Consider the following 18392-nt stretch of genomic DNA (forward strand, 5'->3'; position numbering starts at 1 on the left):
ATGCCTCTTTTTTTTTCTTTTTTTTTTTTTTTTATATATTGACAAGGTCTCACTTTGTTGCCCAGACTGGACTGTAGTAGTACGATCACAGCTCACTGCAGCTTCAACCTCCCAGGCTCTGACAGTCCTTCTGCCTCAGCCGCCTGAGTAGCTGTGACCACAGGTGTGCACCACCATGCCTGGCTAATTTTTTTTTTATTTTTTGTAGAGATGTCTCGTTATGTTGCCCAGGCTGGCCTTGAACTCCTGGGGCTCAAGCATTTCTCCCACTCGGCCTCCCAGAGTGCTGGGATTACAGGCGTGAGACACTGTGCCTGGCCCCAAACTCTTAACAAAACGAATTTCTGGATTACCTTCTCCTCAGGGTCTATCTACCCATCTCCCTAATGTACCTATTGCTCTGCTGACCAGCAAATAACCACAGCAGGTCATGGGAGGGACGTGATCTTAAAAACAAGACTCATAAACCAAGAGCAAGATTTATTTACTGTTTACTGATAGGGTGATCATAAGATTTATTGTACACACAGGGCACTTCTGAGAGTGAAAGAGAGCACTGATAATTAGACTGGGATAACCAGTTTAAACCAGGATGATCCAAGAACAATAGGGCAGGTAGGGCATCTACTGTGTGCCAGGCTATGCCTGAGTTTGGGGTACATAGGTGTAGTGGACCTAGACCACAGCTCACTGCAGCCTCGACATCCTGGACTCAAGTGATCCTCCCACCTCATCCTCCCGAGTAGCTAGGTCCACAGGTGTGCACCACCACACCTGGCTAATTTTTTTGTAATTTTTCATAGAGAGAAGGGGGTCTCACTATGTTGCTAAGGCTAGTTTTGAACTTCTGGGCTCCAGCAGTCCTCCTGCCTCAGCCTCCCAGTGCTGGGATTACAGGTGTGTGCCATGGTGCCCAGCTGGACCTAGTATCTTAAGGAGCTCACAGCCTGACGGTGGAGACGGGTGCGTAGACCCAGGCAGTGCTACAGCGTGGGTACTGAAACTGGTGTGAACAAAGTGTGGTGTGGGAGAAGCAACGGAGAGGGCAAGGGAGGGTTTTTCTAGAGGGAAGCAGATAAAAACTAAGCTTTTCTTTTATTGGCTTATTTCTTATTTCTTATTTTCTTATTTTATTGGCTTATTTCTTATTTTCTTGGCTTATTTCTCCAAGAAATAATTTTTTTTAGATAGTCTTGAAACTGTTAAACTTGTATCCACTGACCAGGACCTTTCGCCTTTACCCTTGTGAGGGTTGTTTGTGTAGGCTTTGGCAGAGTCATGTCTTGGTCTTCGGTGAAGACCATAGATAGCGGCAATCCTTGAGACCATGCTGTCCCCATGTTACTGCTTAGCCCGCCATTGATCGTGGTTTGCATTAAAACACAAAAACCTGGCTGGGTGCAGTGGCTCATGCCTGTAATCTCAGCACTTTGGGAGGCCAAAGTGGGCGGATTGCTTGACCCCAGGAGTTCAAGACCAGCCTGGGCAACATGGTGAAACCCCGTCTCTACAAAAAAAAAACAAAAATTAGCCACACGTGGAGGTGCACACTTGTAGTCCCAGCTACTCAGGAGGGCTGAGGCACGAGAATCACATGAACCTGGGAGGCGGAGGTTACAGTGAGCGGAGATCACCATTGCACTCCAGCCTGGGTGACACAGCGAGACTTTGTCTCAAAACAGACAGAAAACTTAATAGGTGGCTAATAAATTTCCATGAGTATAACGAGATTTTTCCAGTGGAATAAATGTAGTGATCAGCTATGTCTAAGTCTGTCTTAAAGTATAAATCACCTTGTGTAGGCTCTTATTCTATTTTTCTTATACTGGGGACTGTTTAATTTCGCAGCAGGAGTTGTGTGTGTATGTGTCCGTGTGCTAGTTACTAAAAATTTCAGACTAGGTAGAAAAAAATTGGCTTAGGCATTTGTTAGCATGAAGTTGTATAGAAATGCCTGGGTTTAGTCTGATAATCAGCACTTAATTAATTAATTAATTTTGAGATGGAGTTTTGCTCTTGTCGCCAGGCTGGAGTGCAATGGTATAATCTTGGCTCACTGTAACCTCCGCCTCCCAGGTTCAAGCGATTCTCCTGCTTCACCCTCCCGAGTAGCTGGGATTATAGGCATGCGCCACCATGCCTGGCTTATTTATTTATTTATTTTTTGGTATTTTTAGCAGAGACAGGCTTTTGCCATGTTGGCCGGGCTAGTCTTGAACTCCTGACCACAGGTGATCCACTCACCTTAGCCTCCCAAAGCGGTGGGGTTACAGGCGTGAGCCACCACGCTGAGCCAGCATGTTGCATTTTAAGGGTGCTCTGTGTGAGTGGAGTTTGCACTGCAGTTTTGACTAAAATAAATTTAGTCTTCATTCAGCCTTTCATTCCCCTAAGCTCTGGCCACAGCTGCAGCTGCATCTGGCCTACTCTTGAATGGACTGGAAGCCTGGCACGGTGGGGTGTAGGATTTCAACAGTGGTCTCAGTCCAGATTTTCCTGCTGTGGGATGAGTGACATCAAGGAGATAGGGCTGTTCTTGATGTTTTTTCCCTTCCCAGCTTTTATGTATTGCACTAATAAGATCAGAATTATTCAAAAAAATGTTTAAAAGGAAAATTCTCCTCAGTCCCACCACTCAGTACATACCAAGTATATTTTGCTTTTCCAAGCTTCCAGACCCCTGTCTGCATGGACACTTATAATAACACGGTTATAATTATAATTAGGGTGTGTCCTGACTTCATTTTATTCTGGTTTTTCTATAGTCTAAAATTAAGTTTGGGGTGAGCTGGTGTGACCTGAAGGGTTGAAAGATAATGTCATAAGTGTGGCTGTACACTCAGCCCAATGCTGCATGAGGGAAATGCCCCAGAAGGGGAACCAAAGGGTTGCTCAAGTGCTAGACAGTTATTCTGGAGTTCATTACCTCATTTTCTCAATCTTGTCCCAGTCTTGCCCACCCGCCCTTCCTTCCTTCCTTCATTCCTTCCCTCCCTCCCTCCCTCCCTCTCTCTCTCTCTTTCTTTCTTTCCTTCCTTCTTTCGTTTTTTCTTTGATGGGGTCTCACCCTGTCGCCCAGGCTGGAGTGCAATAGCATGATTTCAGCTCACTGCAACCTCCGCCTCCTGGGTTCAACTGATTCTCCTGACTCAGTCTCCTGAGTAGCTGGGATTACAGGCACCTGCCACCATGCCTACCTAATTTTTGTATTTTTAGTAGAGATGGGATTTCGCCATGTTGGCCAGGCTGGTCTCAAACTCCTGACCTCGTAATCTGCCCTCCTCGGCCTCCCAAAGTGCTAGGATTACAGGTGTGCACCACTACGCCCAGCCGCCCTTTCTTTCTTTTGCCAAGTGCAATGGACTGAATGTTTCTGTCTCCCTAAAATCCATTTGTTGAAATCCTAACCCTGAAGGTTGAGAGGGTATCAGGAAGTGGGGCTTTTGGGAAGCACTTAGGTTGGAGGGTAGAGCTCTCATGAATGGGATGAGTGCCATTATGAACGAGGCCTGAATGAATGAATGAAAGACTCCTTATCCCCTCTGCCATGTGAGGACACAGCCGGAAGACCACCATCTATGAATGGCCTCTCACCAGGTACTGCCAGTACCTTGGTCTTGGCCTTCCTGGCCCCAGAACTGTGCGATATACGTTTCTACTGTTCATAAGCTACCCAGTCTATGATATTTTGTGATAGCAGCCCAGATGGAAGAAGATACCAAGATACTTTTAGCTCACTGACATGTCTTCTGTTGGGATTTGTCAGAAAGAGGATCTTCTCATTTGGCTGAGCTGAGAGAGTGACTTTAAATTCTGCCCAGAGCCTTACATGAACATATTGTAAATCCCCTTCCTCGTTTTTTCACTGAGCCACAAAATACACATACTTCCCTCACGAAGGCGCCTCTACCTTTTCCTTCCTCACTCTGTGTGCTCCCACCCCTTTCAAAAGACGGTGTTGTTATGTCGATCCCTGAACAGCGAAGCCTTTTCCCCACCCTGCCGCTGTCCTTTCTTCATGGCTGTGGGTAATAGGTGCCATGTTCCAGCCTCTGTCGGGTAACTGGCTTTAATAAGCTCCAGCGATGTGCCAGGGCTTTTTCATACATTCTCACCGTAACCCCCGCCCCGCGCAGCCACACTGCGATAGCGATTTGTTCCGCTTTGCTCATGTGGAGGCTGCAGGTTGGAATTTAAGAAATGTGCACAAGGACACAGACGGGCACAGCAGGATCCAGAGCTGGCAGACTTCAGATCCTGGTTCTCCATTGGACCAGGCTTACACGTGACCCCCTCTGACACCTCCCAGGTACTGTGACAGAAAGGTAAAAAATAAATACGCTACTCTAGGCATGTACCCATGAGGTGGGGTAGAGACTTCAGAGTCCACGTCAGCTGGTTTCTTGGAGGTAACTGCTGGCAGAGTTAGCTCATCTTAAGTGACTTTATTGTCTCATCAGATTCCTGTTTGAAACTCGTGTGTGTGTGTGAAATCTCCACCTACCTAGGGTCACAGTTTAATGCCTAGGTCTTGGGCCCACCCACCTCAGCAGTGTTTTAAACCTTGGACTTTACCCGGCTCCTTTCCCCAGATAGAATTCATCTGCTCAGAAAAAGTTTAGTGAAATGCTGCTACATGCCAAGCCCTGTGCCAAGGGCTGGATATTAAATCCAGAGGGACTGTTAAACAGGTTAAAGTTCTGTTTCTCAAACAAGGGTTTCTGAGTCTTTAGAGATGCATAAGATTTTTAAAATTGTGTTCGTTACAGTAATCTTACTTTACTGGCTGAGTGCAGTGGCTCATGGCTGTAATCACAGCACTTCCAGAGGCCAAGGTGGGCATATCGCTTGAGCTCAGGAGTTTGAGACCAGCTCTGGCAGCATAACGAGACCCGGTCTCTACAAAACATTTAAAAATTAGCCAGGCATGGTGGCATGCACCTATGGTTCCAGCTACTTGGGAGGCTGAGGTGGGAGGATTGCTTGAGCCTGGGAGGTGAAGGCTGCAGTGAGCCATGATTGTGCCATTGCACTCCAGCCTAGGTGACAGAGACCCTGTCTTAAAAACCAGTTACAAAGAAGACTTCTTTTATAGCAATACTTTGTAGCTGAAAGAACAATAAAATCATTTTATTTTCTTAAATGTTACTCAAATGAGATCTCTGGATGCAGGGTGGGGATCTGGTGAGTTTTTTCTTTTTGTTTTTTTCTTTAAAATGGGTCTATACATCACTTACGTGAAAAATACAAGGTTAAACTATTTTTTTTTCCTGCTGCAGAAACATATTTATATTTAAAAATACTTTTTGAATTAGCACCTAAATCAGTGAACTAACTCAAACCTTGAAATTTAGGGCACCAGGACTGTGTCAGGCTGATGCGGAAGAGATTCCTGGGAAAGTAAACCTCGAGTATCTCTTACCACAGTGTGAAAATTGTGTTCCTGCTCCTAGAGTCTGTGGACAGCCTGAACTGGTTTTCATCTTCTCTGTGGAACTTTCCTAGCCAGCCAGTATGATCCCTTTGTCCTCTCAGCCCTCAGAGTGTTGTACACACACCTCTGTTATTCCCTGTGTTGTCTGATGTTCAAATATAAGTCGCCAGTGATGTGTTCTGAAGAATCACTGGCTGGAGTTGCACTTGAGATCCCAATTGTCACTGGCGTTGAATCTCTGTGTTCCCCGGCATCACTGAGTGCCTCCTATTGATGTGAAAATGTTCTCTTTTTCTGGGGATGGGGCAGAAAAGGAAGCAGCATGCAGAAAGTTTCCAACAACCAACAAGTCGGTCTAGTTAAGTACAGAAGAGACGCATATGAAACATGAAACATGCAGATGATATAAGGTCTCATTTTGCTTGACTGTTGACTTTTTTTTTTTTTTTGAGGTGGAGTCTTGCTGTGTTGCCCAGCCTGGGGTGCAGTGACGAAATCTCAGCTCACTGCAACCTCTACCTCCAAGGTTCAAGTGATTCTCCTGCCTCAGGCTCCTGAGTAGCTGGGATTACAGGTGCCTGCCACCACATCTGGCTAATTTTTTTGTATTTTTATTTTTCGGCAGGGTTTCACCATGTTGGCCAGGCTGTTCTCAAAACTCCTGACTTCAGGTGATTTGCCCACCTCGGCCTCCCAAAGTGCTGGGGTTACAGGCCTGAGCCACTGCGCCGGACCAATTTTGTGTATCTTTTCTCTCCACCTCTAGAGGGTGGACACTCATCATCATTTTTATCCTCCCTGGAGCCAACTATATTACAGGCATTTTGTTTAGTGATGAACTCATATGAATTATACCAAAAGTACAGAGTATGGTAGGATCCAGAGCTGGCTGGCTTCAAATCCGTTAGACCATTCTTGCCTCTGTAGGATTATCTGCTTCTATCAGTTTATCAGGTAACTGCACATAATAAATGGCCAATGATAAAAGTGGATATACGGCTGTAAAGCTAGGCTTCAGGACAGTAGTAAGGAGCACTGGGAAATTAGGCTCCTCCAGCCAGTTGCCAGGGAGGGACAAAGGACAAGAGATGTCTTAAATAAAATGCTGACATGCCCAGGGCACTCCTGTTGAAGCTGTTGAGTGAAGGCGTGTGCTTCAGGGGTTTGGTGCAGACAGGTTTTCTGAGAGCTGCTCTACTGCCTTTTCCTTTGAAGGCAGCTTCCCAGCTTCCACCCTTGATTATCTGTAAGCTCCGAACTTGGCTGTCCTTAGAGGCGCAGTACCACTGGTGTGCATTATTTGGTGTGAACTGTGCTCCCCTGTCACATGGCAAAGTGATGTTTGCACACATAGTGTGTGGATGCTGAGAACTTCCGGAGCCAACCGTTTTCCAGCCAAACCTTTCCTAGCTCTGGGGGAACTTTCCTTCAAATGTGTGGGAACTCACTAAACAGGTCATCCAGGATGGCTTTGGGGGAATCCATCTTAAGGATAGATAGAGCCTCTCTTCTTTTTTTTTTTTTTTTTTTTTTTTTTTTTTGAGACAGAGTCTCTCTCTGTCGCCCAGGCTGGAGTGTAGTGGTGAGATCTCAGCTCGCTGCAAGCTCCGCCTGCGGGTTCACGCCATTCTCCTGCCTCAGGCTCCTGAGTAGCTGGACTACAGGCGCCTGCCATGACACTCGGCTAATTTTTTTGCGTTTTTCATAGAGATGGGGTTTCACTGTGTTAGCCAGGATGGTCTCCATCTCCTGACATTGTGATCCGCTCGCCTCAGCCTCCCGAAGTGCTGGGATTACAGGCATGAACCACTGCGCCTGGCCTCTTTGTTTTGAGATGGAGTTTTGCTCTGCCACCCAGGCTGCAGTGCAGTGGCACGATCCTGGCTCACGGCAACGTCCGCCTCCCAGGTTCAAGTGATTCTCCTGCCTCAGCCTCCCGAGTAGCTGGGATTACAGGCATGTGTTACCATGCCCAGCTAGTTTTTTTTGTATTTTTAGTAGAGACAGGGTTTCACCATGTTGACCAGGCTGGTCTCAAAACTCCTGACCTCAAGTGATCGGCCCACCTCGGCTTCCCAGAGTGCTGGGATTACAGGCATGAGCCACCACGCCCGGCTGGAGCCTCTCTTTTCACAAGGGAAAGCTCTGGATTTCTAGCATTGTCCTAGAAGGTGAGCTTCCTGCTGATGGTACAGTCTCAGGATTGGCACCTCCTGTCTTCTGTGATTTGGCTTCAAGGATGTGGTGTCCCATCATAGTTCTACCATGTGTGCTGGCTTTGTAGCCTTGGATGAGTTATTTATTTTCACTGAACGTGTTTACTATGGTCAAATGTTTATGTGCTCCCTAATTCATGTGTTGAAATCCTAACCCTCAAGGTGGTGGTATTGGGAAGTGGGGCCTTTTGGAGGCGATTAGGTCATCAAAGTAGAGCCCTCATGAATGGGATTAGTGCCCTCATAAGAGGCCCAAGAGAGCTCATTTGCCCCTTCTACTATGTAAGAACACAGTTAGAAGCCACCATCTGTCAACTGGAAAGTGACTGTCGACACTGAACCTGCCAGGGCCTTGATCTTGGACTTGCCAGCCTCCAGAACTGTGAGAGGTAAATTTCTGTTATTTATAAGCCACCAGATTATAGTGTTACGGCAGCTTGAACAGACTAAGGTGGTGGTTTTCTGTCGATTGAGAAGAGTAACACTCAGATTTGTTGCCAGACTAGAATGGAAGAATGCATATAGAGCCACTGACAAAATGCCTGCAGGTAGCACACAGCAAATGACGTAGTGAACAGTGTCACCAGGATTTTGAGAATGGCAGAGGGCAAGCACTGGGGTGGATGGGGGTGTATCCTCACATGTATCCCCTCTGGTTCCTTCTCTCAGTTGGAGATTCCAGGGAGGTGTAGATAGCCCTGAGCACCAGCTTTCCATAGTCCTGGGGTTGTGTCAGGCGGTCAGGAATTTGTACTTGTAATTTGCACTTGTAAATATATATGATCTTGGCTGAATCTGTTTACGGATTTGCTGACTTTTACCCTTAGTATATAGAAAGCCATTTACATGTAGACCAAATTGTAAAGAGCTCACTGTTGATGGCTGATGAAAGTCAGCCAGCCTTCCTACCTGAAGGGGATAGGTGAGGGACTTCGGGCCTGGAATGAGGACCAGCTCCAGGCTGCCGGAGGCTAGGTTTTCTTAAGGGGAAGGGGTTATCTCAAAGGCTTCCGCAGAATCTGGCCAGTCCTTCCCACACTCTACTTGGGTCCTCTTGTTGAGCATCTGTCTGAGGAAGGAAGGCCCTGCGAGAGGCAATGAGCCTGGAGACCATAATTAGGTGATTTATTGTAAAATGCTCTTCAGTTATTTCTTGGGAGGCTGACGATAAAAAAAAAATATGCGAGCCTCCAGAAGTCCTGAAGCCATCTCTCGATTATCACCCGGAGGAACAGCTAGTTTTCCTTCCTTGAATTTTTGTTTATCTGTGTAATAGGCTGGCTTGTTAGTTGTTGCCAGGCCCCAAGGTTTGTGTGGGCGTGTGTGATGAGGAGGAAAACCCCATCAACAATGCTTAAAGGATTTTGCTGATTAATTTTTTACTAAAAGTGAGTTTCCTGAATCTTCCCAGACAAATACTTACTACTCATTAAAAAATGACTTAATTTTTCTGGTTTTCCCTGAACACTAGTGTGTTGCCAGTTTAGAAAAGGGGAAGGGGAGTTGGAGGCAAGAGCTGACCTTTCGAAGAACTTTCTATTATACTTGTCAAGCATTTTAAATACGCATTTAGGCTAACGACTATAAAAACAGGTGACTTCGGCTGGGTGACGGTGACTCACGCCTGTAATCCCAGCACTTTGGGAGGCTGAGGAGGGCGGATCACATAAGGTCAGGAGTTTGAGACCAGCCTGACCAACATGGTGAAACCTCGTCTATACTAAAAATAAAAAAATTAGCCAGCCGTGGTGGCAAATGCCTATAATCCCACCTAACCAGGAGGCTGAGGCACAAGAATCACTTAAACCCAGGAGGTGGAGGTTGCAGTGAGCCGAGATCATGCCACTGCGCTCTATATAGAGTCTCGCTCTGTCCCAAAAAAAAAAGGTGACTTGAAGTTAGCTTTTGTGAATCTTAATTTTTGTCTGTTTCAAATTGGAGAGTGAATACTTCCCCTTATTGAGATTACATTATTACACATTTCATGCATTTAAAGTTTACAATAAGTGGTTTTTAAGTAAATTGAAGCAGATCTGCAGACGTCGCGCTATCTACTTTTAGAACATTTTAATCACCCCTAAAAGAAATCCTGAATCCATTAACAGTCACTCCCCACTTTTCCCCACAAACTCCCCAGCCCCTGGCAACCACTCATCGATTTGCTATCTCTATAAATTTCCTTTTCTGGACACTTCATGTAAATGAAATCTGTGTGGTCTTTTGTGACTGGCTTCTTTCACTTAGCATATTTTCAGTGTTCATACACCTGTGACATCTGTCACTGGAAATTCATTTCTTTTTATCACCAAATGGTAGTCCAGTGTTATATATTCACCAGGTGATCGATATTGGGGTTATTTCCACATTTTGGCTATTGTAAATAATGCTGCTACGAACATTCATGTATAAGATTTGTGTGGACATAATGTTTTCATTTCTTTTGGGTATATACCTAAGAGTGGAATTGCTGGGTCATATGGTAATTCCATGTTTAACATTTTGAAGAACTGCTAAACTTTTCCAACGTAACGGCACAATTTTACATTCCTGCCAACAATGCATGAAGGTTTCAGTTTCTGCACATCTTCACCAACACTTGTTATTATGTCCTTTAAAAAAATTATAGCCAATCTAGTGTATATGAAGTGGTATCTCACTGTGGTTTTGGTTTGCATTGCCCTGATGACTAATGCTGTTGCACATCTTTTCCTGGGTTTGTTGTCAATTTTTGTATATCTTCTTTGGAGAAACATCTATTCAGATCTTTAGCCTGTTACTCAGTTGGACTGTCTGCTTATTAATTGTTAAAGGGTTTGATTTGGATACTTTTTTTTTTTTCCCAGAGTCTCATTCTGTCACCCAGGCTGGAATGCAGGGGTGCCATTTCAGCTCACTGCAACCTCCTCCTCCTAGGTTCAAGCAATTCTCCAGCCTCAGCCTCCCAAGTAGGTGGGATTACAGGCATGCATCACCATGCCCGACTAATTCTATTTTTAAGAAATAGAAAAATTAGCCGGGAGCAGTGGCACGTGCCTGTAATCCCAGCTACTCGGGAGGCTGATACAGGAGAATCGCTTTAACCCAGGAGGCGGAGGTTGCAGCGAGCCAGATCATGCCACTGCACTCCAGCCTGGATGACACAGTGGGACTCTGTCTCAAAAAAAACAAAACAAAAACTTAAAATTTTATTAAGGGCTTTGTTTCTTTGCATGTCAATTTCTCATTATTCCAGCACCATTTATGAAAAAGATGGGAAGCAATTTTCTGCAAATAATATATATGGTAAGGGATTTGCATGCAGAAGGGAAAAAAGACAACTCTTACAACTTGAAAGTAAAAATTACACTTTGGGAGGCCGAGGCGGGTGGATCACCTGAGGTCAGGAGTTTGAGACCAGCCTGACCAACATGGTGAAACCCCGTCTCTACTAAAGACAAAAAATTAGCTGGGCGTGGTGGCGCATGCCTGTAATCCCGGCTACTCAGGAGGCTGAGGCGGGAAAATCGCTTGAACCTGGGAGGCGGAGGTTCCAGTGAGCCGAAATCGCACCACTGCACTCCAGCCTGGGCAACAAAGTGAGACTCCATCTCAAAAAAATAAATTAAAAAAAATTAAATATTATTATGTAATTTAGGGGTAGAAAGAATAGGAAAGACCGGGCATGGTGGCTGACGCCTATCATCCAAACACTTAGGGAGGCCAAGGTGGGAAGATTGCTTGAGCCCAGGAGTTTGAGATCAGCCTGGGAAGCATAGTGAGACCCTGTCTCTACTAAAAATACAAAAAATTAGCTGGGCAGGGTGGCACATGCCTGTAGCCCCAGCTACCCAGGAAGCTGAGATGGGACAATCACCTGAGCCTGAGAGATGATGCAGTGAGCCAAGATCACGCCACTGTACTCTAGCCTGGGCAACGAGAGTGAGACCCTGTTTCAAAAAAAAAAAAAGAAAGGAAAGGAAAAGTCATTATAAATTAGTGAAAAACATTTTTTTGTTGTTGTTTTTGTTTTTTTCTTTTTGAGACGGAGTTTTTTTGTTGCCCAGGCTGGAGTGTAATGGCCCGATCTCTGCTCACTGCAACCTCCGCCTCCTGGGTTCATGCAATTCTTCTGCCTCAGGCTCCTGAGTAGCTGGGATTACAGGTGCCTGTCACCATGCCCAGCACATTTTTGTATTTTTAGTAGAGACGGGGTTTCACCATGTTGGCCAAGCTGGTCTCTAACTCCTGACCTCAGGTGATCTGCCCATGTCAGCCTCCCAAAGTGCCAAAGTGCTGGGATTACACGCCATTGCACCCAGCCACTTTTTTTTTTTAGTATTTTAAAGCAGTGTATTTCTTTCAACTGTATGTGTTTCAATTAGCCAAAATACAAACAAAACCAAACCAGCAAATAATAACCAGTAAGTCTTTATCATAAGATTTATTCAATATTAAGTTATGCCACTTCTTATAAGCTCAATTATTAATAAGAACTTACTACATCTACAACTTACAAGTTGCTGAAGGTTAACATAGTGAAATCAGCCACAAATGTTAAAAATCAAGGAAAAGTTTATTTAGTCAACAGTCATTCAATAAACAAACATTTAATGAGCACTTGTTGTGGGCAAGGCTGGTCATGGTTGAAGCCAAGAAAATATATCTCTTATCTTCCCAGGGCCTTTTAAATGAACCAGTATTTATAAATGTTCCAATACATTGCCCGAGAAAACAATTAACATTGCTATCATCATAACTTAGAGGTTGAAATGTGAAAACCCGAGTCACTGGAAACCAACACTTGTTAATATGTCTTATTTCTTTATTTTTTTGAGACGGAGTCTTGCTCTGTCGCCCAGGTTGGAGTGCGGTGGGGCGATCTCGGCTCACTGCACTGCAAGCTCCACCCCACTGGTTCACGCCGTTCTCTTGCCTCAGCCTCCCAAGTAGCTGGGACTACAGGCGCCTGCTACCACGCCTGGCTAATTTTTTTTTTTTTGTATTTTTCGCAGAAACGGGGTTTCACCGTGTTAGCCAGTATGGTCTCTATCTCCTGACCTCGTGATCCGCCTGCGTTGGCCTCCCAAAGTGTGGGGATTACAGGTGTGAGCCACTGCTCCTGGCCAATATGCCTTTTAAAAATTAGTAGTAGATGGTGAATATTACTGGAAAGGTACAGATACAGAATTCCAGGCACAATTACATCGAATAAGGCTGAGGTTATAATTAAGCATGAGTAAAGAAGCAGGACATCTAAATGTTGCTGCTTGTATTTCAAATTTGCCTATTAAATTATGAAAGTGAGTCTGCTTTTATCCAAGGGAGTGAATTTGTGTGTGGGGGGGGGGGGGGGGGTGGGTTGTTTTGTTGTTTGTTTGTTTATTTCTTTCGAGACAGAGTTTTGATCTGTCGCCCAGGCTGGAGTGCAGTGACCCAGTCTCAGCCCACTGCAACCTCTGTCTCCCGGGTTCAAGCAATTCTCCTACCTCAGCCTCTGGAGTAGCTGGGATTACAGGCACCCACCACCAGGCCCAGCTAATTTTTTTTTTTCCTTTCTTAGTAGAGACGGGGTTTTGCTGTGTTGGGCAGGCTGGTCTCAAACTCCTGGCCTCAGGTGATGCACCCACCCTCCTCAGCCTCCCAAAGTGCTGGGATTACAGGCATGAGCCACTGCACCTGGCCAAATTTGATCGGTGTCCCTTTCTTCTTTTTTAGTGGTTGAAGCAATGCATAGCAAACCTTTCTACGACCTTGCAAGGTGTTCTAGTTTAAGCTGAAGTGGTTTGATAGTCTCTTTTTCCCCTTCTCTACCTGCAACCTGAGGATGCTGGGGTTGCTTTTCTTCCTCTTCTAAGCCAGTTAGTGGAATTTTCCTCCACGTTCTTGGCCTGTGTTTTTCCCCTCCGGGGTAGAGGTCAGTCTACCACTGGAAGATGTTTGCATTTTCCCACCTAGCAGACCTCTGGTCAAACATTAAATACAGCTTCATGCTAGCTCTGTGTATCTTCTTGGTCAGGAAACTATGTTCTCACTACAGAGTTAACCTTCCTGCTGAGAACTTCCCAGAGTAAGATTGGATTTATTCAGGTATTGGGTACCTTCTGAGGATGTGGATTTCTGGCAGCACTGATTTATAACTTTTCATTTTGAAAGGCTTGAAACAACCCATTGGGAGCCTGGAGGCCATGGCTCTGTGCTAGAAGCTGATAACTTTTGTTACTGGACTTTGGGCGGGTAGGGAGTTTGCTTATTGTTACCGTCTTTCCTTGGTAGAGCGCACTTAAACATCCCTGTTTTATATCAGCTCCCCTCCCCCATTCTTGCCTAACTTCAATCGTGGTTCTTGGTTTTTAAGTGTGTGTATGTGTTGCTAAGAGTGAAACTGAGGTTATTTTATTTATTTTTATTTTTTTGAGACAGAGTCTCGCTCTGTCACCCAGACTGGAGTGCAGTGGCACAGTCTTGGCTCACTGCAAGCTCCGCCTCCTGGGTTCATGCCATTCTCCTGCCTCAGCCTCCCGAGTAGCTGGGACTACAGGTGCCTGCCACCATGCCCGGCTAACTTTTTTTGTATTCTTAGTAGAGACGGGGTTTCATCGTGTTTGCCAGGATGGTCTCAATCTCCTGACCTTGTGATCCGCCCGCCTCAGCCTCCCAAAGTGCTAGGATTACAGGCATGAGCCCACTGCGCCCGGCCTTATTTTATTTTTTTGAGATGGAGTCTCTCTCTGTCACCCAGGCTGGAGTGGAGTGGCATGTTCTTGGCTCACTGCAACTTCTGCCTCCCAGGTTCAAGTGATTCTCCAGCCTCAGCCTCCCGAGTAGCTGGGATTACAGGTGCATGCCACCACGTCCAGCTAATTTTTGTATTTTTAGTGGAGAACGGGGTTTTACTATGTTGGCCAGGCTGGTCTCAAACTCCTGAACTCAAGTGACCGCCCGCCTTGGCCTCCCAAAGTGCTGGGATTACAGGCATGAGCCACTGCACCTGGCCTGAAATTGAAGTAATTTTAACTGAGATACCACACAAGTAAAATATACTTCATGTTACTGATGTCCAAATGGTTGTTGGTTTTTTTTGTTGTTGTTATTGTTTTTTGTTTTGCAATGGGGTCTCACCCTGTTGCAGAGGCTGGCGTGCAGTGGTAACCTTGACCTCCCCAGGCTCAGGTGCTCCTCCCACCTCAGTTTTTGTATTTTTGGTAGAGATGGGTTTTTGCCATGTTACCCAGGCTAGTCTTGAACTCCTGGGCTCAAGCAGTCAGCCCATCTCAGTCTCCCAAAGTGCTAGGATTACAGGTGTGTGCCACCACTCGTGGCCTTAGTTTGGTTTTTATCAATGATTTAGGAAATCCATTAAGAGACTATTTACAGCTGAGTGTAGTGACTCACGCCTGTAATCCTTGCACTTTGGGAAGCTGAGGCAGGTGGATCACCTGAGGTCAGGAGTTAGAGACCAGGCTGGCCAACATGGTGAAACCCCGTCTCTACTAAAAAGACAAAAATTAGCTGGGCATGGTGGCACGTGCCTGTAGTCCCAGCTGGTTGGGAGGCTGAGGCAGGAGAATCTCTGGAACCCAGCAGGCAGAAGTTGCAGTGGGCCGAAATTGTGCCACTGCATTGCAGCCTGGGCAACACAGCAAGACTCTGTCTAAAAAAAAAAACAAAAAAAAAACACACACACAAAACAAAAACAAATACAATATCTAGAATAGAATATTTGAATATATTTTCCACCTTTGGATGTGCTCATATCCGGTAAGAATTAGATTAAATGTTATGTCTAAACATTGAAAGTTGTACTATCCATCTAATTCTGGGTGGAATGCTCGCTTAGCCCAAGTTTATATTAAGAACTGAGAAAAAGATCAACACAAAGAGATTTGTCTTGTTACAGTGGATGATTGTTTTGTTGACAGTTTGGTTATGATGACTTCTTAATGTTTTAAGTGGCCATGTTCCTTAGCTGTCTTTGCACAGGATGCCATAACAAAATACTGCATGGCTGAAATGATAAACATTTATTTTCTCGCAGTTCTGGAGGTTGGAAAGTCTAAGACGAAAGTACCAGCATGGTTGGCTTCTGGTGAGGGCTCTCTTCTGGGTTGTAGATGGCTGCCTTCTCACTGTGTCTTCACATGACAGGGAAAGCAAGCAAGCAGAGGTTGTCTGGCATCTCTTCTTATAAGGGTATTAATTCCTTCATGGGGTCCCTTCCCTGACCTCACCAAAACCTAATTACCTCCTAAAGATCTTATCTCCAAATACTATCACAAGGGGGATTAGGGCTCTAACCTGTGAATTTTGAGAGGGAACACAGTTCATAGTATTAGTTGTAAGTGACATAAAGGCTCTGGTTAATACACCCATCTGGGTTATTGTGCCTTTCCTTCAAGAAACCCACTAATAGCTACATGTAGTGGATTATCAGCCCAAATTCATCTGTCCATTTCCCGAATTCATCTGTCCATTTCCCATCTGTCCACTTCCCATTAAAAAAGGCTCTCCCAATTAAAGGAAGGCATAAGAAAAGGATCAGGTGGCCGGGCACGGTGGCTCATGCCTGTAATCCCAGCACTTTGGGAGGCCGAGGGAGGCAGATCACGAGGTCAGGAGTTCGAGACCAGCCTGGCCAATATGGCGAAACCCCGTCTCTACTAAAAATACAAAAATTAGACAGGCGTGGTGGTGGACGCCTGTAATCCCAGGCACTCAGGAGGCTCAGGCAGGAGAATTGCTTGAACCCAGGAGGCCGAGGCTTCAGTGAGCCGAGATCGTGCCACTGCACTCTAGCCTGGGTGACAGAGCCAGACTCCGTCTCAAAAAAAAAAAAAAAGTAAAAGGATCAGGTAAGTAGAATTGAATAACATCTTTTTTTTTTACGCCATTCTCCTGCCTCAGCCTCCCAAGTAGCTGGGACTACAGGCGCCCGGCTAATTTTTTGTATTTTTAGTAGAGACGGAGTTATCCTGTGTTAGCCAGGATGGTCTCCATCTCCTGACCTCATGATCCACCCGCCTCCGCCTCCCAAAGTGCTGGAATTACAGGCGTGAGCCACCGCGCCCAGCCCCTTCTATTTTATTTTGGTTTGATGCTTCCTTTGTTTGAAATCTAAGCAAGGTTTCCCCGCCCCGGCTCCCCACGAGCGCAACTGCGAGCTCTGGGCTCCTCTAGGCAGCGCCGCTGGTCGTCTCCCTTTAGCCGCTGTCAGCAGCCATCATGATTATCTACGGGGACCTCCTCAGCCATCATGAAGTGTGTTCACGAGGTCCGGGAAATCCCAGACTGGCTGTGCCTGGAAGTGGAGGGAGAATATGGTCAGTAGGAGAGAGGGTAACACCGATGACTCGCTCATTGGTGGAAATGCCTCTGTTGATGGCCCCGAGGGCGAGGGTGTGGAAAGCACAGTAATGGCTCGTGTTGATACTGTCAGGAACCATCACTTGCAGGAAAAGACTGTAAGAAATACATCAAAGGTTAAGTAAAATCAATCAAAGGCAAACTTGAAGAACAGAGACCAGAAAGAGTAAAACTTTTTATGACAGGGGCTGCAGAACAAATCAAGCACATCCTTAGTAATTTCAAAAATGACTAGTTCTGGCCGGGCATGGTGGCTCGTGCTTACAATCCCAGCACTTTGGGAGGCCGAGGCGGGAGGATCACTTGAGCTCAGGAGTTTGAGACCAGCCTTGGCAACCTAGTGAGACCCTGCCCCTACCAAAAATGCAGAAAATTAGCTGGCGGTGGTTGGTGCACACCTGTAATTCCAGCTACTCGGGAGGCTGAGGTGGGAGAACTGCTGAACCCGGGAGGCAAAGGCTGCAGTGAGCCTGGATCACCGCACTCCAGCCTGGGTAACAGAGCAAGACTCCATCTCAAAACAAGCAAACAAAAAGCTACTAGTTCTGTACTGGGGAAAGCATGAATCCAGGTGGTGCTCAACTGGACTACTGTGAGGATGGCGTGACTCCATATGTGATTTTCTTTAAGAATGGTTTAGAAATCGGAAAATGTTAACAAATTTGGCAATTACTTTGGATGTATCACCTGTCATCGTAACTGACTGCAGCTTGTCATCCACACAACAGGACTTAAGAAAATGGGACTGATGTCATCTTGAGCTCTTCATTTATTTTGACCATGCTTTGGAATGGAGGCATTGTTTTAAGAAAAACATGTCATGTAGCTTGTCTAAAAATAAAATGCATTTAAACTCAAAAAATCTAAGCAAAAGAGATCATAAGGGCATCAATTTGGGGAGCAGGGACATGTGGCTAAGATGCTTTTTGATAACAGTTTGAATTTTCTACGCTGATTAAAAAAAGGGAACATTTTCTTTTACCCTGTATAGTAGAATATAAGTTCCATACATAATAAGCAAGAGCTACAAAAAGGTTTTTGGCCAACATAAATATACATGAAATACTATAGTATACTAATAGGATACAATTCAGTTTACTACTAATAATACAGTGATATACATGAGAAAGTCATGTATAGCTCTAATATTCACATATATAATTAAAATCACATTTAAAATTTACATGACATTAATTTTGAATATTCCTTTTCCCACTTATATAGTTTATGAAGCAAATTTATTGAAATAATCAGAGCCACATTTTGAGTCAGCTGAGTCAGTTTTCAGGATGTATTGCTTTTCGTCTTTATTATTTGAAAGACTGTAATATTCATGTATGGTGCTGTCCCTGGTCATTTTATCCCAGGCCACAAGTATTCGTATAACCCTGCCACAGTTTCCC

At 45.2% G+C, this 18392-nt stretch overlaps 1 protein-coding gene and 1 pseudogene across 1 annotated transcript in view; both read left to right on the plus strand.

Moving 5' to 3' along the window:
• PDZD2 (PDZ domain containing 2) overlaps positions 1 to 18392 on the plus strand; it is a 324103-nt gene that overhangs the window by 96040 nt on the left and 209671 nt on the right. The window lies entirely within an intron of this gene.
• On the plus strand, positions 16849 to 17646 carry LOC111545549 (annotated as a pseudogene).

Source organism: Piliocolobus tephrosceles, chromosome 4 (assembly GCF_002776525.5).
Source record: "Piliocolobus tephrosceles isolate RC106 chromosome 4, ASM277652v3, whole genome shotgun sequence".
NCBI classification, from domain to species: domain Eukaryota; kingdom Metazoa; phylum Chordata; class Mammalia; order Primates; family Cercopithecidae; genus Piliocolobus; species Piliocolobus tephrosceles.